This window comes from Eublepharis macularius, chromosome 15 (assembly GCF_028583425.1).
Source record: "Eublepharis macularius isolate TG4126 chromosome 15, MPM_Emac_v1.0, whole genome shotgun sequence".
Taxonomy (NCBI): domain Eukaryota; kingdom Metazoa; phylum Chordata; class Lepidosauria; order Squamata; family Eublepharidae; genus Eublepharis; species Eublepharis macularius.
The window spans coordinates 26,899,154-26,914,458 of NC_072804.1; positions in this window are offsets into that span (position 1 = coordinate 26,899,154).

Sequence of the window (15,305 nt, forward strand, 5' to 3'; positions counted from 1 at the left end):
GTCTTATGCATTAACTGGGGCTAAGCCTTGAAGCTTTTTGAACCCATTTTAAGGGTTCAAGATGCTACAGTTTCCTTCTTTGCCAGAGTGAAGAAAACTTTCTATTATTCCATTGCTGGCACAAGTACCTTGGCTATATATTCAGGATCCAATTCCAGATGTTGGTTCTTACTTGCAATAACTTGAGCCCAAGTTACTTTTGAGCATGCCCTACCCCACCCCCACCCCTGGTTTGGCCCTTGTCACTCATTAAAATGATCCAGAGAGGTCATGCTCTGCTTTTCTTCATTTATGGCAGATAGATCCACAAGTAGGCCACGCAGGGCCTCCTTGGTGGTGGCCCCCATCCTATAGAACTCATAATCCTTGGTTTGCTTCTGCTAGCAGTTTTAGTTTCTGATAGCATTTGCTGAAAATTTTTATTTGTTTTCTGCTGCTGGGGTTTGCTCTCAGGGTGGCTTGGTTTTGTTTTCGCATGTTGCCTTGAGCACTTTAGCATTTGGTGGGGAGGACCAGTGGGACAGGGTGAGACTATCAGAAAAGAATCAGGATACCTGGGTTCAAATCCCTGACCTGGATGGCCCAGGTGAGCCTGATCTTGTCAGATCTCAGAAGTTAAGCCGTGTCGGCCTTAGTTAGTCATTGGATGAGAGACCTCCAAGAAAGACCAAGGTTGTTATGCACAGGCAGTCAATGGCAAACCACCTCTGTTAGTCTCTTGCCTTGAAAACCCCACCAGGGTTGCCCTAAGTAAGCTATGACTTGAGGGCACCTCTTGTTCACCCCGGGTTCAAACCCACCATGGCAATGAGACTCACTGGGTGACCTTTGGCCAGTCACGCTCTGTCAGCCTTCCCTCCCTCACAGGAAGGCTGTGAAGATAAAATGGAGGAAGGAACAACCATGTATGTTGCTCTGATCCAGGAAGGAAGAGAGAGAGAGAAATTGTACTAGATGTTAATAACATTGTTAATGTAGAGGAGACGAATTTACAATGCAAGTGAGCATTATTTCTTTATTTTATGTATGCTATTTATAGCCCGCCTTTCTCACCGAGTCTCAAAGCAAATTACGGCCAACATAGGTTTTACATTCCCATTGCAAACGCGGTGGAAACAAAAGCTTTTGGCTGGAAATGTCCTCGGCGTGTCCTCTGCACAGGCCTGAAAAGCCAGTATGGATCGGCCTAAATTGGCTAGATGTCTGTTGACTACTCAGTGTCTCCTGACCTGTTCCTCTCTCTGCAAAAGAGGAACAGCGGCTTGCCTCACAGGGTTAGGAGGATGAACAAGACGCTTGGCATATTTAAAAGCACAGCAGGAATGACTAAGTGGGAGGAGAACGACAGATACATTTCAGGGCAATTCTGCAAAATTAGGACCTTGCGAAGAGAATACCCATTCATCTGCTGATGGACAATTTGAAAGCTTTTTGGAATATATAGGCAAATCGACACACCTCCATGAGAAATAAGATCAGACTGTGTTCCATAAAGAGCATCATAGGATTTCCATTGACTCTAGCGTAAGCGGAGAGCCGTAGCCTTAGGACCTTTGAAGGAAGAGCAGAAACAAATTGAGAGATAAATAGAGGCAGGCAGGCAACGAGCTGGGGCTAGGGAACGTAAGTGGTAATAACGCCAACCTAAGCGTTCAGGATAAGCAAGGTATCAACTAAAATAGTTCAAATGAATAAATAAATGTCTCCCTTATGTAAGCATCACCTGAATGTGTGGCATTTTTGTGGGCCCAGATGCCTCCCGATTCCTTGCTCATCTCTTTCAGCTGTCAGGTGCCCCAGGGAATAAATCCTTTCAAGGACTGGATAAATTAGAGGGCCATACAGAGGTTGCTGCAAATAAGCCACCCACAGACTCATGTGCCCCTCGATATTGGTCAGCATTCCCTCCCCCCACCCCCCACCCCGGGATGACACTCAGATAATATTGCCTCATTTTCAGCTTGACTTAGAGCTAAGCTACAAGAGACGAATTACATGAGGAGGAGCACATGAAGGGCCAATGTTGGCCAGGAAGCTGAGTTTTAAAAGAGATCGGGGCTCTGTCAATCTCCTCTCTCTACAGAGCCAGGGAGATGCTGCTCAGAGGATTTGTTTATTTCCTCTTCGCCTCTTAGAAGGGGAGGTGAAACTGACAGAGCCTTCAGGAGGCAAAGAGGAAATTAACAAACCCTCTGAGCAGCAGTCTCCCTGGCTCTGTAGAGAGGGAAAATTGACAAAGCCTTCCGATCACTTTTAAAACTCAGCTTCCCGGCTAACATTGTGACTCTCTTCACGTGTCTCTTGTAGCTTGGCTCTTAGAGAGGATGGTTGTCCAGGAGAGGAGAGGTCCCACCACCACCCCACCTAGAACTGCATTTACCAAGTAGGCCCAAAATCCCAGTGGAAATCACCCCAAAGCATCCTTTGTGCACAGCCAGACACTTACCCCTCCCCACCCGCACATGTGGGATTTATCCTGTGGCACATCCCCACCAAGCTGGGTCAAGATTTGTTGAGGTCAAGTAAGGTGCAACCCAAGATGCTTTGCAGAAAGTGATTTTATTTATTTTTTTATTTATTTCATTGGATTTCTATTCCACCCTCCCCGCAGGCGGGCTCAGGGTGGATTACATCGTTTAAAACACAGTACAGCAATAAATGTACAAATTAGCTGTGAAAACGGTATAAAAACATTATAAAATCTTAATAATTATCCAGTAATAATAAATACATACCAAGATAGCAGCAACCATTACATAGTTATTTGTTCGGCTTCACTTGGATAAAACCCACGGGCAACAGTTAATATAATTTTCGGGTGCAATTAAGCTGTTAAAAATAGGGTGGTGGTGGAACATCTGATGGGAAGGATTAAAACACTCATTCACACCCCCCACATGGCCGTCGGAGGCCTAGCCCAGATAATGGTGTTCAAACATCTCTGAGTCAGTGCAGAGGAACCCACAGCTTCCTCAGAATTCCTCTGGGCAGCCTGCCACATTGCAGGCAGTTCATGCTTCTTCTGATAGAACGTGCCCTCTTGATGTTCAGCCAACACAAGAGAACATCTTTTGGGCCTGGACAGTAGAGCCTCCACTGGCAACTAAGTGTGATTTTGAGTGCTCACAGTAACGTGCTGAAAAGCTACATCTACATGGCGTATATTTCAAACTACCTGCTGCTAGTTATGGAGCTCTAGAGGCCAGCACACCAAGGATTTCCAGCCCCCGTGTCTGTGTCTCAGCACCCCCGAGCATAGCAAGAGTGGGCCTTCTATTCAAACCTGCAGTCAGATTGTGGAAAAATCAGACTGGAGAATCCACCTGGTACGATTTTATCTCCAAGGAATTCAGAGTTATGTATTTGGTTCTCCCTTTCTCATTTTATCCACACAGCAACCCTGCAAGGAAGGTGAGCCTGAGAGGATGTGACTGGCCCAAGGTTACCCAGCAAGCTTTCATGGCAGAATGGGGATTCAAACTTGGGTCTCCCAAATTTTAGTCCAACACTGTAACCATTACATTTCACTAGCTCTCTTTTAAAAAAAAAAAGTTGCAGTTTCATATAACAAAGGAATCCTAAGAATGGGAAATTGCAGGAATAATCATACTACCTTACAGGGTTGCTGTTACATGGAATACAACAAGCGAATGCATGTGGAGCACTTTGAACATTGGAAAACACTATTTAAAAAGCTAAGTAGTATTCAATGGAAAAGCATATTGATCTTTCCGCCTGTAAAACCAACAATAAATGGAACTTTTAACCTTGGAAGAAACAGGTCAGCTAATGTTTTGTTTCCTGCTACATTAATGTAACAGAACCAATAAGTTTTTAAAAATAAGCATAACTTTCAGCCCTGCTCAGTAAATTTATTCAGCATGTTTATATTCCATTTTTCTATTTTTCTCCTGGGAAGACCCAAAGCAGCTAACAATACACAGAAAAAACAAACAAACCAAAACTGACCACCTCAGTTAACCAACTAGTTTAGTTAATTTATTTATCAACAAAACTGACAAAAGCTTATTTACAACATGCCAATGCTTGTATTTACTATGATCTAAAATTATGAGATCCCAAGTAAAATCATTACAGTCTTTGCTTATGTCCTAAAATTGTGTACTCATTGAGAAAAATACAACACCTCTCTAGGGTAAGTGCAGGGAAATGAATACAACCTAAATGCTATTGGATCTTTTATCTCACAGTTTTTAAAAAATATCTCATGAGATGTCAGTATATCAACCCAGATCTTGGTTAACTTTGATTTGCCCTTTCTGGGGCTGCAAGGGTACCGAATACTGCATGTGTACCCTCCCCAAAAGGGCAAACACTGCTAGGGTCATTTTGAGTCAAGAAGATGGTAAAGGGGGAAGGCCGATGCCTGTCGTCCCTTTGCGCCACGGTCATGATTTAAATCACGCTTCTGTGGCACTTGAGAATGGAGTTCCCACCGGGATCTTTCAGCAGCATCCCCGTGGCAGTCACGTGTTAAACATCATGTCTAGTTTGCACCTAAGAACGCAAGAATCAACTGGCAGGTTCAGAACTGGTAGGTTTCAGGACATACTTTTCCTCCAGTAGTCATCAGTTGCCCTTGGGAAGCTTCCACAGCAGTCAACGAAGCGATGGAGAAACTATTTCTCCATCCTGCAACCTCTGAAAATCAGAAGCTCTACTCCACCAATGAAAATGGTAGCGCCTTTTTGAAGTGACTAGCTTAAAAATGGGATTTCCCCTCTTCAGAGGAATTCATGTCTAGGAACTAGTCTAAAACATCTGGATCATCAGAAGTCTTGTGACAAGAGAAGAGATTGTTCCTTTTCTCTGCATCAAACCTACTGTCAATCAAGTTTCATCGAGTGGCAAATTCTTTTCAGAAAGAGGGAGAGTTTTGTCTGCCTTCATCATTCATAATTTTACAGACCTCGGTCATGTTATCCTATGTCACGTGTTTTCCAAGGTATTATTTATTTATTTATTTATTCTATTTCTAATCTGCCTTTGTCGCTAAGACTCAAGGTGGATTACAGGATAAGAAGCCCCGATCTCTGAACTTTTATCCACAGAGAAGATGGTCCAGCACCGTCAACATTTAAATCGGTAGAGAAGAGGGATTCTGTCACAGGAGGAGGCAGCCAAGAGCCCTTTGCTGGAGATGAAATCCTACTCCCATTTGAGAGGAGCCGTTTCCCCCTTGGAATTCAGGGCTGCTTTCACACACACTTTAGCAATTAAAGGTAAAGGTAGTCCCCTGTGCAAGCACTGAGTCATTACTGACCCATGGGGGGACGTCACATCACGACATTTTCTTGGCAGACTTCTGTTACGGGGTGGTTTGCCATTGCTTTCCCCAGTCATCTACACTTTACTCCCAGGAAACTGGGTACTCGTTTTACCGATCTCGGAAGGATGGAAGGCTGAGTCAACCTTGAGCTGGCTACCTGAACCTGGCTTCTGCCAGGATCGAACTCAGGTCGTGAGCAGAACTTGAACTGTAGCTTACCACTCTGCACCACGGGGCTCCTTACTTTAGCAATTACTTGCAACCAATGGCTATAATGCATTATGATTCCTGAGCATCATAATTCCTTCAGATTGATATTGTAGGGACTTCCCAGCTACATAGGAAAACCCAGTGCCTCTCCTGGATAAGCTGGAAAACAGAGGAGAACTTTATTTAGATTCAAAGGAAGGAGCAAAAGGCATTCCACAGTTCTTCATAGCAGCTTCTCAATAAGGTCACCTAGGGCCATAAGTCAAACCTGGTCTAGCATCTTCCAGATTCTGGTATCCTGTCACTATAATATCTAAATATTTCTAAATATTACAAACCTACTCCTCCTTAAATGGCTCGGTGGGGACTGAGCATGCTCAAGATGTGATGATGCGGAGAGAATTGTCAGTTAAGGAGAGGGAAGAGGAGATAGGGAGCTTGGCCTACTGAAGGGTTTCTAGTATCTGGGCATGGAGCAAGGGCCACTGTGTTGGAGGGGGAGGTATTTATGAATTTCCTGCCTTGGGTCCGGTGGGTTGGACTAGATGACCCTAGAGGTCCTTTCCAACCCTGTGATTCTATGATTCTATTATCTTGGAGGGGGTAATTGAGGCTAGGAAAATACCTCATTTGTTTCTTTCCTTCCCCACTGAGATTCCTTGCTGGCCTCCAAAAACAAATATCATGACAGAGTGCATAGCAGCAATGTAAGGAAACAGGGACACACACACAGGTGTTTCTCTCAGTGGATTCCCCAGGTGCGCAGAAAAATATGACTGTAAATTAATCACCCTTGTTGTCCCCACCACCTCAAATAAGAGTCTGGTGGGGACTGCGCATGCGCACTGCCTTCCATGAGGCACAAATGGTGAGGGAAATTCATAGAATCATAGAGTTGGAAGGGGCCATACAGACCATCTAGTCCAACCCCCTGCCCAGTGCAGGATCAGCCTAAAGCATCTAGGCGCATCTGTTACACTTAAAGGGGTGGGGCAGAGGGGAAATTAGCCTTCTCAAGCCCCTTACAGCGTGCTGGAGAGGAGGATTTGGGTCAGAATGAAATTCCCCCATCATTTCCTGCCTCCCACAATTCCTCTTGGGTACCCAGCTATAATAGTTCTAATGTAAGTTGATGCCTCCCTTGAAAATTATCAGTAGTTATCCATCTCTGTGATATAGAAAGGGTTTTGTTTTACTGCGTGTTTGCTGGTTTGTTTTAGGGCTTCAACCATATCAATCCATTAGATTTTTTTTTAAAAAAACCCCACTTTGATCTACTAAAATTATTAACAAGGGAACATAAGAGAGGTTTGCAATGAATGGGGGAAACAGAACTCTCTCTGTGTGTCTAAAGATCGGGTTTCATTCAGTGAAGTTGACCAGCAGTAGGTTTGGTAGAAACAAACCAGGGAACGTATTTTGAAAAGGAAACATTTTTAACACAAATATAAAAACACAAATTGAAAATGCCAAGAGAAGAGGAACATATGTCGCCTATCCTTCCTCCAAGGAACTTAGAGCCTGGTTCTCCATCTCCATTTTTTCCTAACAACAACCCTGCGAGGAAGGTTAAGCTGGGCAAGAATGATCAGCCCAAGCAAACCAATGAGCTACATGGCTCAGCAAGGACTTGAACCCAAATCTTCTAAGCCTTAGTCCAACAATCTACATTATCACACAGTTGCTATAAGGTTATGCCTGTTGCAATACATCCTCTGGGAGCAAAGACAATCTGGGGTATTAACTAACATCAAATTCTGGGGTATTAACTAGAACTCTAGAACTATTTTTCTCCTATGCATATACAGACAGATTTAATTAATAAATAAATTGATTCATCAGGAGGCTGCAAACCAAACACTCCTTCTACTGACAAAGTCCCATTGAAATGATTGGATCCTGTTTCTAAGAAATCAAAACTAAGATTTCACTTTAAGACTCAACTGACTGATTTCTTTAATTGGGTGACGTTTCAAAATCTATTTTAGCATACCTGATTTGCAGCAATTCAAGAGGCCATCTTGTGAAAACAAAAATGTCATTTGAAGTGTGAGAGAACTTACAGTTTCATTACCATTATTATGAGATGGGAAGGCCGAGTGTGATATTTTATTTTTCTCTTCTTATGAATATCAGAACCCAAAGCAGCCACAGAAGAGCCCTACCAATTCGAACATACCTTTACCAGGGTTTAGCAAATTCTGCAGAAGTTTAAGGCATGTAATATTTTGCATTTGGAAAAGCATTCAAAAAGAAATTCAAAAGAACCGCTTTTACCAAAGTTTGTGATAGTCTGTAGAACTCGACACTCCAAAAAGCTCATGTTCTGTTTCCAAACAAGTTTTTAACCCTCAAGGTTGTGAAAAAGGCTTGAAAATGTGCAGGCCAAACCTGGTGACAATTCCTGAACAGAGGTTGGGATGGGGAGAAGTTTTGGTGCTCTGCAATGTGCTCTCCCTCCCGCTGGCAGAAGGCGCATAGAACATGTGAGACTTTGATCGTATTCTCCCACCTTTTCCTCCAAGAGACTCAAACTTGCATGATGTTCCTCCTACCCCTCTTTTATTCTCAAAGCAACCCTTTTAGGTAGAATTAAAGAGAGCGATTGTCTAACCAAGTCACCCCACTGGCCTTTGAGGGTTGACCAGGGTATTGAACAAGGTCTTCCCAATACTAGTCTCCAGGGCTTTTTTTCTGGGAAAAGAGGTGGTGGAACTCAGTGGGTTGCCCTCGGAGAAAATGGTCACATGGCTGGTGGCCCCACCCCCTGATCTCCAGACAGAGGGGAGTTGAGATTGGCCTCCACGCCGCATGGCGCGGAGGGCAATCTCAACTCCCCTCTGTCTGGAGATCAGGGGGCGGGGCCACCAGCCATGTGACCATTTTCAAGAGGTTCTGGAACTCCATTCCACCCTGTTCCTGCTGAAAAAAGGCCCTGTTAGTCTTCCACTCTAACCACTACACAACACTGGTTTTCAGGGAACAAAGGTGTGCTTTTTATGTGTGTGTGTTGAAACAAAGACAGCTGTTAGGTTGCACTGCTGGTGAAATCTGATTTTTAGTGCTTTGCTTTTTAATTTGATGTTAGTTTAAAAGACTAGAACACAGAGAGTCTTTCTTAGGAGAATAGCAGAATGCCAAGCAACACCAGCGCAAGGTTTAGTCAAATTTAGCTTAAAATATGCAAGTTGAAAAAATAAAAAAAAAATTTAAAATGCAATTTTAAAAAAATCATGGTCCTGAAATCCAGATCTATGACCAGGTGTTATTAATCTACTATTATTTAATCTTAAAATAAAAGAAAAGTGAATGAAGAGAACTGGACCAGAGTCATCTGGGTTGCTTTTAATTTGCTTCAGTTTCTGAGGTTGCATTGCAATCTTGTACTTATTAAACAGTAAAGCTCCCACATATGCAAGTTCTGAGCAAGTCTGTTAATGATAGGACGTTTTGGAGGTCTTTCATTCATAGGGTCGCCAGAGGTCGGAGGTGACTTGACGGCACCTAACACACACGTGTGCTTACCTTGCAGTAAGTCCAATTCACTAAAACTGGCCTCAGTAAACATGCATAAGACTGCACTGGAAAAGTGTAAGCCGAAGAAACTCTTTCCTGGGAGAAAGTTCCATTGAATAGACCTGAGTGGGATTTTGAGTAGATGTGCTTACGATTGTTCTCCAAGATCCACTGGTTTCTTTGGGACTTCCTCTGAGTAAACACGCATAGGATTAGGTTGCACAAGCCCTATCCAAGTTTACTCAGTGGTTCAGTCCCACTAAATTCGGTAGGGCATACTCCCAAATAAACCAGCACGGGATTATCCATTAGTATGGAAACAAACTGGGGGCTGAAATGGGTTCAGGGGTAGTGACTTCCGTAAGCAGATTCCTCACAGGCGGAAAGATCTCTCTGGAATCCTTACTACATACATCTAAAGTTATTGTAATTAGAGGTATATTTATCGACTGGTTTCGTATGTGATTTTTTTTTACTGTTTTAATTGATGGCTTTAATTGTTTACCTTGATTGTTTTAAGCCAGCTTGCTTGTAGGGATTTTTAAAATGCACATGTCAAAACCAAAGTTGGAGGGTACACATGGAATCAGTCATTTTTACTATATTTTTATAATTTGTGAAATCATTTCAAGAGGCTTAAAACTGCTCAGGATAAGGACAGAAAGTCAGTGAATAGGCACCACAATTCCCAAATCACTGTGTTTGGTCAGCAATTCATTCTGTTCCACTGAGGTCAGAAAGGCTACCATTCTAAGAACGCTTTCCTGAATGAAATGAATCTTACTTTCAATACACTTGCTTAGCACTGCCCCCTTTTAAGACTCTGATCCCATGCAAACTTGTCAAGCCTACTGAAATCCTGTAATCGATGGGACCTGATCCAAGTAAATCCTTCAAGCCTGATCCTATGCAAAATTACTCTAAAGCCATTGAAATGAATTTGGAGCAACTCTGCAAAGAACTGTGCTATGAGTTCAGGATCAGGCTTTATATGGGGTTGCCAAATGCCTGGAGAAAAAAAAAAGTCTTGTTCTTTTAACAGTGGGTAATGGGATGTCATTTATCAGGTGATGTTATTTACCTCCAGCTGTCCATTTCCATACATTAAGCCTCTATTAAAGAGGCAGGATTTTTTCTCCCTCCAGGCCTGTTGGCAGCCCTAAGTATATATCACTTTCACCCTGATTCAGTTTAACTAAATTGATGATTAGACATAAATGCAACATAGTACACCATTGGACATACAGGTCGACTGAAGCATGAGACAAAGGTGATTTTGAAAGTGGGCCCTGCTTGCGCTTTGAATAAAATAGCTTTGTAGGTTTGGGTGTCATTCAAACAACCTGCAAAAATGTTGACTAAAAGCCAGATTGTACATAGTTTACCTTAACTAGACTTAGAGGAGTTAGCTGTGTTAGTCTGTTGTTGCAAAACAGTAAAGAGTCCAGTAGCACCTTTAAGACTAACCAACTTTATTGTAGCATAAGCTTTCGAGAATGCATCTGACAAAGAGAGTTGTGGTTCTCGAAAGCTTATGCTACAATAAAGTTGGTTAGAATTAAAGGTGCTACTGGACTCTTTACTTTCTTAACTAAACTGTAGGTGAAACTGTATTTTAAAAAAAGTACCCAACCTCTGTAAGATTAAAAATGGGACCACAGATGTTATCATATACACGCCCATCTCTTTTATTCCTGCTGTCCCCCTCCCCACCTGTGCTCAATTTGCCTTTCAGAAATATCCTTCCTTGCCATCTCCCTTAAATGGCGTTTATGGTACCCCATGACTGCTACACAAGGCCCCTGATCTCCATTGCAAACAGAAGTTGTTCTTGAGCCCTTAAGGAGGGCTCCATTTGTGTCCCAGTAATCCACCCATCAAATGCAAAGAAAAAAACCCCGCAAGGAACCTATTCGTTGAGTAAATCCAGAGTAACTGAACATCAGCTGCTGCAGTGGGGAAGGGAGGGCGTTTGCATAGATATTTTATTGTTTTATGATTTTAAACTGCCATTTGTTGTTGTTGTTGTTTTGAAATTTTGGTTTTATGATGTCGTGACTCGTCCTGAGCCTGCTGGCAACAAATCCAACAAATAAAGAAATAAAATTGGGGATGGGGGAGCATCCACCTTGAAGTTTGTGCTCCTTCGACTTGAGAAGGATTCTATTAAGAGCCATAGGCCTCCTCCACTGGGGGCCTGATCTGAGATCCCCTCTCCCGTTCTGCTTCCTGATAAGGCCTCTCTTTCCCTGGCATGTGAGCTTGTTGCTGCGGGCAGGGAGAGAAGGATGCAGAAATGGAAATGCATCTGACGAAGAGAGTGTGATTCTCGAAAGCTTATGCTACAATAAAATTGGTTAGTCTTAAAGGTGCTAGTGGACTCTTTACTATTTTGTGACTACAGACTAACACGGCTAACTCCTCTGGATCTAGAAATGGAAACTGTGCCTCTCTGACCAAGCGAGCTCTGACTCTGCCCCAAGGGCTGTGTGAGTCTTTCAGGCGCTGCAAGACACTCTTGTTCTGGCTGCCACAGCTTAACACAGCTTCCCCCTTGGGAGTCAGATGTGGTGTGTGTGTGTGTGTGATGTGCTGTTAAGTCGCTTTCAACCAATGGCAACCTTATGAATAAAGACTTCCAAAACCTCCTGTCATTAACCAGCTTGCTCAGATCTTGCAAACTGGAGGACGTGGCTTCCTCTATTGAGTCCAGCCATCTTGCTTTGGGCTTCTTTTTTTCCTACTGCCCAACTAAAGGGGTAGGGTCCCCCCAAAGCCCTGGGTGACCACCAACAGATATGTTTGTGGTTACAGGCGAGGAGGCTGGGCTCTATGATGGTGATGGTTGAAGAGAATGAACTACATTTTACGAGGCTCAGTCTGCTCATGACCTTAGATTTGTGTATGGGGTGGGGTGGGGAAGTGCCATAGGGGGATAGGAATTATTGGGGAGAGGTATGGGGAAACTGATTTGTGTATAGGAAGAACTGGGTTAAAGTGGTGGGTTTTGTTTGGGGAAAATTGGGGTTGAGCGGGGTTTTTTGTATAGGTGGAATTGGAGGTTATTCGGTATTTTCTCTAGGAGGTTGTGTTTGACTGGGGATTTTGTGTCGGGATGCTGGGATTTTTGAACAGGGAGAATTGGGACCAACTGGACAATTTGTGTTGGAGAATGAGGCTTGACATTTTCTACAGAGGGATTGGAATGTGTTGGCGATTTTTAAAATGGGGGATTGGCGATGACTGGAAATTAGGGTTGATCTGGGATAGTTGTATGGAGGGCGGGAGGATGAGTATAGATATTGTTCGCTTGTCTGTTTAAGCTGCCTGATGGCTGAGGTTGAAATGCAGAAATGTCCTGAGAGGACAGACTCTCTTTATGGTTGAATACGAATGTCCTTCGTAGCTGGGCCTCTCGGAGCTTCTGCCCCGCTGCAGCAAGGCAACCATTAATGGCGGGGGGGGGGGGTCTCCCCAGCCAGAGAACAAGGCACTCGGGATTTTAAAGCCACCGTTTCTATCCATACCCCCACCAGTACCCTTGAATGCGGCCAGGGCTTCTCTGCTTCCCGGACTGCCACCTTTTAAAGCCCCTCGGGATGAACCACCTTTTACCGTGCGCTCTGGAAACCCAAAGGAGGCATTTTAAACGAGCTTTATCTGGGCTGGCAGGTTAAGAAAAAAACATTTATTATGGCTGCGTGAGGATGGAGGCCAGTTTGGAGGGGCGAGCGGTAAATCAGGCTAAATCCCGGGTGGAGGTTTCAGCAAAAACCTTCCCGAAAAGAGAAAGGCTGCAGATTTTCATTAAGGAAGGAAGGAAGGAAGGAAGGAAGGAAGGAAGGAAGGAAGGAAGGAAGGAAGGAAGGAAGGAAGAAAGAAAGAAAGAAAGAAAGAAAGAAAGAAAGAAAGAAAGAAAGAAAGAAAGAAAGAAAGACAGACAGACAGACAGACAGACAGACAGACAGACAGACAGACAGACAGACAGACAGACAGACAGACTCTTGGAGATAAAATGCGATTTTGAAAAAATAAAATATTTTTAAACAATTAAGAAAGCAAAGCATAGCGCCAGTAGTCGAACGTGAAAACGTTACATCCGATTGATTTGGTACTTCCACCGGCACCCAAATGGGACACGAACGGGAGCGGCAGCCCAACTGACCTTCTGGTCGAAAAGAGCAAGAGTCCAGTAGCACCTATAAGACTAAACAAATTGTGGTAGGGTAGGAGCTTTCGTGAGTCACGGCTCACTTCTGCAGCTACACTTCAGCTATATCTGAAAAAGCGAGCTGTGGCTCACAAAAGCTCACACCCTACCACAAATGTTGTCAGTCTTCTAGGTGCTACTGGACTCTTGCTCTTTTCTACTGCTGCAGATAGACTAACACGGCTACCCATCTGGATCCCTCCTTCCGGTGAAACCTTTAAAGAATCCAGAAAGCCGACCTCTGCTTGCCACTTAAGGACAGCGCGGCGGCGGCGGGGCACGGCCCCCTGCAGCAAACGAATCGTCCCGCCCCCTCCTACTTGGGGGGGCCTCGTTGCTTTGAAATCCTTACACGAAAGCCTGACTTTTAAATATCAAAATCGGATTCACCGAAACGAATGCCGCTTCAATCAAGGCAGAGCAGGGGAGGGGAACCAACGAAAATCGTGAGGGAAAAACTGGATCGGGATTAAGCTCTGCTGGGAGGGGGGTGGGGTTGTTGTTCGACTCTAAAATGTTAAATTTAGGGAGGGTTGACATTAATACAGTAGGAAGCGTCGGTTAGGGTTGGAGGCAGTAACCGAACCCGAAGAGCCTGGTGGCCGCGGATTCAGCAACGAAACGAGCGAGCTGCAGCCTTGTCCAGACGCGGGAGCCCCCCAGCCCCGTCCTGCAGTCGCTGCGGTGCTGTGAAGGGACCCTCTGTGTAGGGACACCCACCGATCTGGGCTGAGCTGGGTTGCCGATGGAGCCGCCAAGTTCTGCCCGCTGTTCCCTCAGCCCCCGCCCTCCCCTTCGCACCCACTGCAGCCACCCCCGCCCTGCCTGGTCCCGTCGTCCCTGGTCTCTGCCTGGACAAGGGCGCTTCCCCCCCCCCCCCCGCGATCCCCCGGCCAGCTCCCGCGCCCTCGACGGCAGCTCTCGGTTTCCCCGCTGGCGCCGCCCGATCGCCTTTGCCTTGAACGCCGAACGAGGACGCCGTTCCTTGGCCGCGGGTCTTTGCAAAACTTTTCAGGGGACGGGGGAGGACGCCTCCTCGAAAAGGTGCGCGTTAAGGGGAGAAGCCAGAGGACAGCTTGCTCGAAAGGGTTAACTCTTTCCATAGGGCAAGCTGGAGGTTGTATGAATATTTATGGGGGACTATTGGAGGCCACATCACACACCGGCGGGAGGACTAATATATATCACAAGGGGGGGGCGCTGGAGAAGTGGTCCTACCCCCGCCACTCCTGAGTCTCAATCTTTGCTGAGGCTTTTTTTTAAGAAAGGGGGAAGGAAATGCATTAACAGTAAGAGTAGTTTGAGCTCTGTGCCAAGCGAAAGTCTGCTTTTAAAGCGTTGTGTTTGTCGCAAGAGCCCCGGAGGATTTGTCCCGCGATTCGCCTAAATTGGCAGTGTTCACACGGGGTCTTGCTTGGGCTTGTTTTCTCTCCCCCTCCCGCCCCCGTAGCCTTGAATCCACGTTTGTTTTTGCTGTGCTGTTGTGCGCAAACATGCGGGTAAGAGGGGCGGGGGCCTATTTCTTAGCAAGGGGAAACGTTTTGTAAAAAATCGGAGGAAAAGGCCCGGAGAGAATTACGCAGAACTTTCAGGTTTGGCGAAATAGACAAGCACCCCCTTAAGACCGCCGAAGATCTTGTCAATTTCACCTTCCCCTTCAAGGGCTCTTTATTTGCTGCGTCTTTGCCGGAGTGCGCGTCTACCGCCGTAAATGGAATAGGGAAAGGGAGCTGGATATTTATCTATTGTGTCTGTTTTAAAATACTGAACACCTAACTTGCTTTTACATTGATCTAAGTGCCTTCAACCTATGGGGTTTTTTTTCAAAAAAAATTATACTTTTAAGCCGAACACCTCGAATTGATCGACTGTGGGCTTCCTTTGACATTTTGGAGTGGTCAAAACTCCTCCGTCCCCGCCGTCTTGTTTCCACTGTTTTCACGTGCAGTTTTATGGCGAAACTTTCAGGCACATACCTCTCCACATACAATTTAACTTCGCTTTGCTCATTTCTGTCGCTGTTCGCTCTTGACCTCCTTTCGCCAAAGGGAACAGAAGTGGAAAGAAATATAGCTGACA